The 12,505-nt window shown below is 39.7% G+C and overlaps 1 protein-coding gene across 2 annotated transcripts in view; it reads right to left on the bottom strand.

Moving 5' to 3' along the window:
• The window catches only part of SPIDR (scaffold protein involved in DNA repair), a 451,079-nt gene that overhangs the window by 99,071 nt on the left and 339,503 nt on the right, over positions 1-12,505 (bottom strand). The gene's annotated exons all lie outside the window — the stretch shown is intronic.

Raw genomic sequence — 12,505 nt, 5'->3', positions numbered from 1 at the left:
TATATTTTTTATTATTTTCCATTTGATTAAACATTATCACCGTACCACCCTTTAATCTTCAGACATGGTTCCCTGTAGTTCTTTGAAATATTTATAATTAATGCTTTGAAATCTTTGCTAAGTCCAACATTTGAGCCTTCTCAAAAACAGTTTCTCCTGTCTGCTTTTCCCACTGCGCATGATATATTTTCCTGTTTATTTGCACATCTTGTAATTTTTTGCTGACAACTGAATATTTTGGATAATATGCTGTGGAAACTCTAAATACATATTTCCAATTTCTCCCTTCACTCCAGGGGTTGATGCTCTTCTTATTTGCATTGTAGTTTATTCACTTGTTTAGTGACTTGTCTGAATTACCTTTCCCTGTGGGTTGCAGATTCTGATGTTCCTGCCCAGATTTTTTTTTTAGAGAGAGAGTCAGAGGGATAGATAGGGACAGACAGACAGGAATGGAGAGAGATGAGAAGCATCAACATTAGTTTTTCGTTGTGACACCTAGTTGTTCATTGATTACTTTCTCATATGTGCCTTGACCGCAGGCCTTCAGCAGACCGAGTAACCCTATGCTCAAGCCAGTGACCTTGGGTCCAAGCTGGTGAGCTCTGCTCAAACCAGATGAGCCCGTGCTCAAACTGGCGACCTTGGGGTCTCGAACCTGGGTCCTCTGCATCCCAGTCTGACGCTCTATCCACTGCGCCACTGCCTGGTCAGGTCAGATTTTTTTCGTCTTGTTTTTATCTCTTTCCATGGCTACTTAGGGTTTGCCCCTAGTCAGCATAATTCACCTGTTATTGAGAGGATATGTTTAAGCCCCCTTAGCCAGTTAGATTTTTACTCTTTAACATGTTTTGAAGGTTGCTATGATAGTTTAAGGAATATAGGGTTTTGTCTTCATCCCCTTCCCTTCAGCCTAGGCTTGTATTTCTTTTTGTGGACATGCCAGACAGCTAGGGATGTATGTGATTTACCTTTAAAGCCTGGCTTCCTAGGAGTTTCCATGGCTCAGAGCAGCTTGTGATTGGAGGTGGTTCTGTAACCCAAATCGTCCCTGTGGGCTGCTCTGATTGCTTCTGAGTGTGTGTGCAGCCAAACACATCCTTCTCGACTCTGAAGTTTGACTGTAATCCCAGAGCACTCTTCTTGGCTGCCTCTATTCACTGATTATCTCTGATAAACATTTGCTTGCTGATATAGTATTATGGAGCTATAAGCAATCTGTGAGTTATTCTCTACCAAGATCCTTATTATTTTCAACAATGGCCTTGGGCATGATTTCTCTTGCTCTGTTCCAAATAAAATCAGTTCTCTCAAACAGCACTACAGAGCTCTTCTTTCTTATAACCTGTCAACATCTGGGTGCAACCTCTGTGCCACTTCATAGAACTAGGGGTGGAGATAGTACCTCTTCTCCTGAAGTGACACTTCTGTCCTACAGTGGGTGCTGCTACTGCTGGTGGTGCTTTTTTGGGCTTGCCTCTCTGACATTGTGCCTCTACCATATGGGTGAGCCGGAATAGGACAACCGTGCCAGTATTCTTAGCCTGAGACACTTGGGGTAGCGCTTTTACAACATGGAATAGTTAATAAGAGAAGCTGGTGGACAGACCTCCCTAAGTGCATATGTATCCTAGATTGGGAGATGAGGTAAGAGGGGCCATCTTCCTGATTGTGGAGAAAAGCCCCAGAGTAGTCTTCATGAGATAAATTTGGTTGGTTGGGGAGTAGGTCATGGCTTAAGGGCGACACACTCACACTCATTTTTCTTACTGAGATTTAGTAGACTTTCTTGATTCCGCTGATGAAATGTTTCTCCGTTTGCCGTGTTATAGTAAACATAAAACCAAATTAATATAAAATGTAAAAAGGAAACTAAGAGTGACTTAGGTATAACCACTTTATGCCCTTTTGAGGTAACTCCATATATTTGAAATGTGTGCCAAGGTTTAGTGTCAAAATTCATAATGAGTGTATTAATGCAATACTCATGTGTGACTTCCCAAGATAACTAAGTATGCGAGCTGTGATTAAGATAGAAATTCCCCCAAGGATGTAACCGTGAGATAACATATGTGTTGACTCTGTGATTATGAGTGGAATTTCCCCAAGTGTGTTACCCTATGTTAAGACGAGTGGCCAAGCCATTTATAAGTAGCTGGGGTGAAGATCAAGTCAGTCTCCTGAGACTCCAACGCAGACTCCATGTCGCCCACCATAATCACTTGGCAACTGCCACGGAGCACTCTGCCTCTCCAAGCAAGTTCGTTTGGGGCCCCACTGAAGCAAGGACCTAGACTTAGCCGGCCACTCATTTTAACTGTGAGTGAATTAAAGTCTATGTTATTTAGCTTGCTATGAGTGTCTTTGCCCATTCAATTGACTCCTAATTACTTTCATTTTACATCATGAAGTACCTAATAAGACCATCTATACCTTAATTATAACCAATTAAATAGTTTATCATGGCATGCCATATGCCCTTAAAATAATTTCCAGAGGCTTTAAATGATTTTTAAAAATAGTTTTCTCCAGTTAAAATGTTTGATTTTTAGGAAGAGAATCTACTGTGTCCTTACTATGTTGTTCCAAAAGTCAATCCTCTATTTGTTCCTTCAATTTATTTCCATCAGAAATCAAGGTCTTCTGGATATGTAGCATGTGCTATGAACGATACACGTTGTTTAATCATTATCTGTAAATTTTAAGAGTATTTGGAAACTTTTCATTCTGAATTAATAGATTTAAGTGTGAATTGTTCTTTTCGCCCCTAAAAGACTCTTAATTTGCTTGAACACAATAAATGAAACAAGTACAAAATTACCAAGTCAGTCAACAGAAGTGTAATAGATGTAGGCAGGTATAGAGAGACTGCAGAGGCATGAATAATTTTCACAAGATTCTTAAAAATAATGGCATCATTGGTATGCTCTAAAACAGTATCCTGGTCTTTTGTGGGTGTCTAGTGAATCTATGATCCGTCTATCTATGTGTTAAATACAGTAGAATTGCCACTTGCCTAGGCATTCTGTGAAGTGTTAGGTATGTGGTAACAAGTAATCTTGCCCAACGTAGGAAGAGACTGAACACACAGATAAATATACAATCAAACTGTGGTGGTTCTAGGAAGGAAATAAGCACAGTGCCTTGAGAAACAACACTGGGGTTAAATGGTCTAGCCATGGTGGTCAGGGAAGTTTTCTAAAAAGAGGTGATCTTTTAAGTTGAGTCCTCAAGAAAAAGGAACCTGACAGTTGAGAATAAAAGCATTTACAACAGAGAAACCCTGTGACAGGAAAGAGCTTTTCCATGTTTGAGAAACTGAAAGAAGGCTAGTACGATAAATAGTAAGAAAAAAAGAAAGGAAAGAGGAAATAAGAAAAGATAAGACAGGGAAAGCGGTAGTAATAGGAAAGACATAATTTTTGAGGATTTCAATGCTTGCCTTCATTCATTCACTCATTCACTCATTCACTCATTCATTCATTCATAGTGAGAAGAGTGGAGATAGAGAGTCAGACTCCTGCATGTGCCCTGACCGGGATCCACTCGGCAACCCCTTTCTGGGGTTGATGCTCAAGTCAACTGAGCTATCCTCAGTGCCTGAAGTCAACACTGAGACCAACCAAGTTATCCTGAGCGCCTGGGGCTGAGGCTGAAAACAATCAAGCTACTGGCTGCAAGAGGGTAAGAGACAGAGAAGGAGGAGAGGGAGGGGAAGAGAGGCAGATGTCACTTCTCATGTGTGCCTGACAGGGGATTGCACCTGGGACATCTACATGCTCGGCCGATGCTCTATCCACTGAGCAAACTGGCCAGGGATGCATTATTCTTAATTTAAAATCAAAATTATATTTCTGAAAAACCAAAAAACTTAAAAAGCATTTATAAAGAAGGGAGTAAAAGGGGGTGGGGAGAAAAAGGTTGGGTGGGGAGAGCAATATAGAGGTATCATTTTGGTGGAATGAGTCTCATGGTTGGGTGTGGCAGGAACCTATCCGTGTTCAACTGTGTGGAGGGCGAGGGCCGGAAACACCATGTGGTTAAGGGCTTGTGAAAAAGGAGGCCACCTGACTACAGTACCAGGGGTTGAAAATAAACTAGATAGAGTGCATTCCAGCATTTATTTCTTGATGTCAATGAATCAACAATGGGTTGACACTAAAAGGTTAGATAAAATTTTTCTTTCAGAGATATAACGCTTAGAAAAATGTAGAGGATGACATGAAAAGTGAACTTTTAGAGTGTGTCTTCTTAGACAGAGTATGAGTTTATTGCCTTAATCAATGCCAAGTTGTCTGTTAGAATATAGTCAGGCTAAAAGTGATGTTCCCACCTGAACACTGGATACAGTGTCAACCTGGGACGCTGAGGTCCCAGGTTTGAAGCCCAAGGTCACTGGCTTGAGTGTGGGATCATCGACATGATTCCATGGTCGCTGGCTTGAAGCCCAAGATCGGTGGCTTCAGCAAGGAGTCACTCAATGGCTCTGCTGGAGCCCTCTGGTCATGGCACGTATGAGAAACAGTTAATGAACTAAAGTGCCACAACTTATGAGTTGATGCTTCTCATCTCTCTCCTTTTTGTCTCTTTCTCTCTCGCTAAAAACAAAACTAATGTTCCCAGGCCAACTTCAGACAGCAATTTGTTTTGGTTTATCCAGTATTAAAATATTTTAAAATCAGTAACAAATATTAAAAATTAGGTAGTTTTACACAGAATTCAAATTTCCTGTTGTCTTAAGTAACCTGTGGCTCTGGCAGCACTAGGTCAACACCCCATGGATGAAGCACCATCTTGTTAATTTATCCTATGGGCCCTCGCCACTTCCCTCTAATCCGGACCCTCACACAACTGTCATCTCTTGGCCTCTGTCAGCATGCAAGCAGGTGTTATTTCCAGGCAAAGACAGAAGAACATGGTCATGGATGATGAGAGAAGGGAAGAACCTATGCTGGCCTAAGATTTCTAAGAAAGTAAATAGTGGTTAATTTTAGATATCACGGAGACCTGAAGATGGCAGCGGAGTAGGCAGACGCACAGACTCCCAGCTCACACCACCGAACTGGATTATAAACTAATTTATGAACAATCAGCGTGAAAAACCAAATCTGGACTACAAGAACAGTTTTCAAAAATCAAGGAGCAAAGAAGAAGCCACAACAAACCGGGTAGAGAGTGCCTGAATCTCCCCTGCTTACAGGAACAGGGGGAGAGGGGGGGCGCTGAGGCTGGGCTCTCAATTCCAAGGATAAAGAGCAGTAAATATTGCTCACAGCCACATACCTGTTGACCAGGGAACAAGGAGTGTTGAAAGGGCCCGCTTGTCTTCCAAAAAGAAAGGAGAAAGAGAGAGATGGATGGTGAGGGGGAGAGGAATATAGGTGATGACATAAAAAGCTGACTCATTCAGTACTGGAGGCGGCCATAACTGGGGGAGGGGCTGATCCTTCCACAAAGCAAAATACAAAAGTACTTCCAGGTCACAGAGATACAGACATCTCTCCAGCTCCAATCAGCGTAACAAGACACAGCTGAAAACAAGAAGTGGGGAGGAGGGGCAGTAACTCAAGTCTCCTTGGAGATCTGATACACCTCCCCTTACTGAAGCTGAGAAGGCAACCTGCCCCCAGAGAGATTAACTGGCAGAAGAGGATTTCAAAGCCTCAGGTCACACCCACCGCATTCCTGGATACAGTTTCAAATAAGCCCCCTGCTGAGATCAGCAAACAAGACAATCACCTGTTAAGAAAACAAACAAATCAAGACTTCAAAGCAGCCCAAATCCTAAAGTGGATTACAAATAATAGCTGAAGCCAACCCAAGAAGACTTCGAAACAACACAAGTAAAAACTAGAGACAGACAACACCAAGCCTAGACTCAACTAGCTCTACAAAGAAAACACCCAGATACCCAGGCACAATGAGAAGACAAAAAAGTGCAATCCAAATGAAACCACAAGAGAGACCTTCAGGAGATGAACTGAGTGATATGGAAATAATCAAACTTCCAGATGCGGAGTTTAAAATAATGATTGTAAGGATGCTTAGGGGTCTTAGAACAATGGATGGTCATCACGAACACCTAAATAAAGAAATAGCAAGTATAAAAAAGGATATTGAAATATTAAAAAAGAATCAGTCGGAGATGACAAATACAATATCAGAAATGAAGACCACAACGGAATGAATTAAAAACAGGATGGATACAGTTGAGGATCGAATCAGCGAGTTGGAGGACAACTGGAATGAAGGCATGAAAGCAGAGAAGAAAAGAGAAAAGAGACTCAAAATGTCAGAGGAAACTCTTAGAGAGCTCTGTGACAACATGAAGAGAAATAACATCCGCATCATAGGGGTTCCTGAAGAAGAAGAAAAAGAACAAGGGATAGAGACTTTGTTCAATCATATCATAGCTGAAAACTTCCCTAAATTAATGCAAAAGAAACTCTCACAAGTCCAAGAAGCACAGAGGACTCCATTAAAGAGAAACCCAAAGAATACCAAGACACATCATAATTAAAATACCAAAGCTAAGCGATAAAGAGAAAATATTAAAAGCTGCAAGAGAAAAAAAAGTTATCACCTATAAAGGAGCCCCTATAAGGATGACATCCGACTTCTCAACAGAAACACTTGAGGCCAGAAGGGAATGGCAAGAAATATTCAAAGTAATGCAGAACAAGAACCTATAACCAAGACTACTTTATCCAGCAAGGCTATCATTTAAAATTGAAGGAGAAAAAAAAGTTTCCCAGACAAAAAAAACCTCAAGGAATTCATTATAACCAAACCAATGCTGCAGGAAATGTTAAGGGGCATGGTGTAAACAGACCAAAGTGGGAAAAGAATATAGCAAAAGAGAAATACAGCTTTAAAGAAAAAAATGGCAATAAACAATTACGTGTCAATAATAACCCTAAATGTAAATGGATTAAATGATTCAATCAAAAGACATAGGGTAGCTACGTGGATAAGAAAACAGGACCCATATATATGCTGTCTACAAGAGACACACCTTAAAACGAAAGATGCACATAGGTTGAAGGTAAAAGGATGGAAAAAAAACATTTCATGCTAATGGAAATGAAAAAAAAGCTGGGGTAGCAATACTTATATCAGACAAAATGGACTTTAAAACAAAGAACACAGTAAGAGATAAAGAAGGCCACTAAATAATGATAAAGGGAGCAATCCAACAGGAAGATATAACTATTATAAATATCTATGCACGTAATATAGGAGCACCTAAATATATAAAGCAGATTTTGATGGATATAAAGAGCGAGACCAACAGCAACACTATAATAGTAGGGGATTTTAATACCCCACTAACATCACTAGATAGATATTCAAGAAAGAAAATTAACAAAGAAACAGCAGACTTAAAGGATACACTAGATCAACTCGATTTAATAGACATCTACAGAACCTTTCACCCTAAAGCAGCAGAATATACATTCTTTTCAAGTGCTCATAGTACATTCTCTAGGATAGACCACATGTTAAGGCACAAAAGTGGTCTCAACAAATTTCAAAAGATTGAAATCATATCAAACACTTTCTCTGATCACAATGGCATGAAACTAGTAATCAACCACAACAGAAAAGCTCAAAAATTCTCAAACACATGGAAACTAAATAGCAGGTTGTTAAATAACGAATGGATTAAGAATGAGATCAAAGAAGAAATAAAAAAATTCCTAGAAACGAATGATAACGAGCATATAACAACTCAAATTTTATGGACACAGCAAAAGCAGTACTGAGAGGGAAGTTCATAGCACTACAGGCACACTTTAAGAAGCTAGAAAAAGCTCAAATAAACAACTTAACCCTGCATCTAAAAGAACTAGAAAAAGAACAGCAAGTAAAGCCTAAATGTAGTAGAAGGAAGGAAATAATAAAGATCAGAGCAGAAATAAATGACATAGAGACTAAAGAAACAATACAGAGGATCAATGAAACTAGGAGCTGGTTTTTTGAAAAGGTAAACAAGATTGATGAACCTTTAACTAGACTCACCAAGAAAAAGAGAGGACTCAAATAAATAAAATTAGAAATAAGAGGGGAGAAATAACAACTGACACAACAGAAATACAAAGGAATGTAAGAAAATACTATGAAGAACTGTATGCCAAAAAACTAGACAACCTAGATGAAATGGACAAATTCCTTGAAACATACAATCTTCCAAAAATCAGTCTGGAAGAATCAGAAAACCTAAACAGACCAATTACACCAAATGAGATCAAAACAGTTATCAAAAAACTCCCAACAAAGAAAAGTCCTGGGCCAGATGGCTTCACAAGTGAATTCTACCAACTATTCAAAGAAGAACTAACTCCTATCCTTCTCAAGCTATTTCAAAAAATTCAAGAGGAAGGAAGACTTCCAAGCTCCTTTTATGAGGCGAGCATAATTCTGATTCCAAAACCAGGCAAAGACAACACAAAGAAAGAAAATTATAGGGCAATATCCCTGATGAATATAGATGCTAAAATCCTCAACAAAATATAAGCAAACCGGATCCAACAATATATGGAAAGTATCATTCACCATGATCAAGTGGGATTTATTCTGGGGAGGCAAGGCTGGTACAATATTCGCAAATCATTCAATGTTATTTATCACATAAATGAAAGGAAGCATAAAAACCACATGATAATTTCAATAGATGCAGAAAAAGCATTTGATAAAATCCAGCACCATTCATGATCAAAACTCTCAGCAAAGTAGGAATACAGGGAACATACCTCAACATGATAAAAGCCATCTATGAGAAACCCACAGCCAACATGATACTCAATGGGCAAAAATTAAAAGCAATCCCCTTAAGATCAGGAACAAGGCAGGGGTGCCCCCTTTCACCGCTCTTAGTCAACATAGTCCTGGAAGTCCTAGCCACAGCAATCAGACAAGAAGAAGAAATAAAAGGCATTCAAGTTGGAAAAGAAGAAGTAAAGCTATCATTATTTGCAGATGATATGATATTGTATATAGAAAATCCTAAAGTCTCAGTCGAAAAACTACTGGACCTGATAAATGAATTCAGCAAGGTGGCAGGATATAAAATTAATACTCAGAAATCAGACTCATTTTTATATACCAACAATGAACAATCAGAAAGAGAAATTAAGAAAACAATCCCCTTCACTACTGCAACCAAAAAAATAAAGTACCTAGGAGTACATTTAACCAAGGAGACTAAAGACTTGTACTCGGAAAATTATAAAACATTGATAAAAGAAATCAAGGAAGATACAAACAAGTGGAAGCATATACCATGCTCATGGTTAGGAAGAATAAACATCATTAAAATATCTATATTACCCAAAGTAATTTATAAATTCAATGCAATACCAATTAAAATACCAGTGACATACTTTAAAGATATAGATCACATATTCCAAAAATTTATATGGAACCAAAAGAGAACATGAATAGCTTCAGCAATCTTAAAAAAGAAGAATAAAGGGGGAGGTATCACACTTCCTGATATCAAGCTATATACTACAAGGCCATTGTATTCAAAACAGCCTGGTACTGGCATAAGAACAGGTACATAGATCAATGGAAAAGAACAGAGAACCCAGAAATAAACCCACAGCTCTATGGACAACTGATATTTGACAAAGGAGGTAAGGAAATACAATGGAGTAAAGACAGCCTCTTCAACAAATGGTGTTGGGAAAATTGGACAACAACCTGCAAAAAAAATGAAACTAGGCCTGACCTGTGGTGGCGCAGTGGATAAAGCATCAACCTGGAAACGCTGAGGTTGCCGGTTCAAAACCCTGGGCTTGCCTGGTCAAGGCACATATGGGAGTTGATGCTTCATGCTCCTCCCCCCTTCTCTCTCTCTCTCTCTCTCTCTCTCTCTCTCTCTCTCTCTCCTCCCCCATAATGAATAAATAAAATCTTTAAAAAAAATTTTAAAAAATGAAATATCATTTAGACTTAAATATAATTAAAAAAAATGAAACTAGACCACCAACTTACACCATTCACAAAAATAAACTCAAAATGGATAAAAGACTTAAATGTAAGGCGTGAAACCATAAGCATCTTAGAAGAAAACATAGGCAGTAAGCTCTCTGACATCTCTCACAGCGATATATTTGCCGATTTATTTCCACGGGCAAGTGAAATAAAAGACAGGATAAACAAATGGGACTATATCAAATTAAAAAGCTTTTGCACGGCCAAAGACAGTAAGAACAGAATAAAAAGACAAACTACACAATGGGAGAACATATTTGACAGTATGTCTGATAAGGAACTTGTATATTTATAAAGAACTTGTAAATCTCAACACCAGAAAGACAAACAATTCAATCAAAAAATGGGCAAAAGAAATGAATAGACACTTCTCCAAAGAGGATATACAGATGGCCAATAGGCATATGAAAAAATGCTCAACATCATTAATCATTAGAGAAATGCAAATTAAAACCACAATGAGATATCACCTCACACCGGTTAGAATGGCACTCATCAACAAAACAACACAGAATAAGTGCTGGCAAGGATGTGGAGAAAAGGGAACCCTCCTGCATTGCTGGTGGGAATGCAGACTGGTGCAGCCTCTGTGGAAAACAGTATGGACATTCCTCAAAAAATTGAAAATCGAACTGCCTTTTGACCCAGCCATCCCACTTTTAGGAATATACTCCAAGGACACCATAGAATGGTTCCAGAAGGAGAAATGCACCCCCATGTTTATAGCAGCATTGTTCACAATAGCGAAGATCTGGAAACAGCCCAAGTGTCCGTCAGAGGACGAGTGGATTAAAAAGCTTTGGTACATATATACTATGGAGTACTACTCAGCCATAAGAAATGATGACATCGGATCATTTACAATAACATGGATGGACCTTGATAACATTATACAGAGTGAAATAAGTAAATCAGAAAAAACTAAGAACTATATAAACCAATGCATAGATGGGACATAAAAATGAGACAGACATGGACAAGAATGTGATGGTAACAGGGTGTGGGGTGGAGGGGTGGGGAAGGGGCAAGGAAGGAGAGGGAGGGAGTGGGGGAGGGTAGGTGGAGAAAGAAAACCAGATAGAAGGTGACGGAGGACGATTTGACTTTGAGTGAGGGGTATGCAGCATAATCAAAGGTCAAAATAACTGGAGATGTTTTCTCGGAACATATGTACCCTGATTTATCAATGTCACTGAATTAAAATTAATAAAAATAAGATAAAAAAAAAACAAAGAAGAAAGTAAATGGTGGTGGAGAATAAAGAATAACTTCAGGGCCAGGCATCCCAGATGTGGACCTCGTTTCAGAGAATAGAAAATCTATGGAATCCAAAGGCTAGTCAAGTGGCTTAAGCCAGGAAGCCGGCAAAGACAGAGGTAATTAACACAGGACATGGAAGTCCAAACTGGTCAGTGGTGGACGGGACTCAAAAGAGGTGGCAGAAACATTAGTGTGGAGGGCTGGGAGGCCAGACCTGCTGGGGCTGACAAACTGTGGCAGACTGACAGTCTTCTCTCTTGCAAGACAGGGGGTTATTCTGTAGAGGCCTTTTCAATTATTTTAGTCTAAAAAAGACTTAATAATTATATATAGATATAGGAAGCTGTAGTTAGGCGCCTCGGGGCCCTGAGCAGAGAATGTAATAGTATGTGGCCATGCTCAGCAGGACAGCCAGTGGAAACATGCACCACCCTTAGAAAGCTCTGAAATACTGTGAACTTAGCTGCCACGTGGAGATTAGAATTGGCATTTTAAAGTTATGTGATGAGTCAATGTTCGTAAAATCAAGCTTCCACTTTGGGAAGCCACAGAATACCTATTGGACAAAGTGAAATGTGCATTCTGTTAATATCAAACACATCAGTGCCAGTGATGGGCAAGCTAGGGCATAGACTGCAGGCATCCTTCGACATCAGCACTGAGCACTGCCGGTGGTACCTGTGCCTTGTGTGAGAGGGACACTGATGTTTTCAGTGATTAACTTAGATAAATAATAGAACAGCAATGAGAAATACCTTACAATGAGGAAGTAGAATGTTAGTGGTTAGAATAAGAGTCTTAGAAATGGAAACTCTAAGATGGCTGCAGAGTTGGTAGAAGCCTGGTCCCAAACCAAATTCAGAGCTAAATTATAGAACAATCAACCTGAATTAGCAACTGAAGACTAGCCGAACTAAAATATTATAACCAAGAATTTACAGAAGAAGCCACATGAAGACTGGTAAGAAGGGGGGAGATCGAGAAAGGGCTGGCCCCCGAATCCAGGTACAGCAGCTGAGAAGATGGAGGGCTACTGCAGTTGTAAACCTCTTTCCCCAGGAGCACGGGGGTCTCAACCCCACACAGGGATCTTTAACCCAGAGCAACAGAGAAAGGAAAAGGAGCCTGCATAGCATCCGGTGGTGAAAATCAGTGAGGATTCAGTCCCCCAGGAGACCCAGATGTCACCTTCCCAGGCACAAGCACTCCTATTATTGTAGCAGTAACCTGGGGAGTGCATAGCCTG

This window comes from Saccopteryx bilineata, chromosome 3 (assembly GCF_036850765.1).
Source record: "Saccopteryx bilineata isolate mSacBil1 chromosome 3, mSacBil1_pri_phased_curated, whole genome shotgun sequence".
Taxonomy (NCBI): domain Eukaryota; kingdom Metazoa; phylum Chordata; class Mammalia; order Chiroptera; family Emballonuridae; genus Saccopteryx; species Saccopteryx bilineata.
Note: the sequence above shows the minus strand (reverse complement) of the source record. Positions and strands in the feature narration are given on the sequence as shown.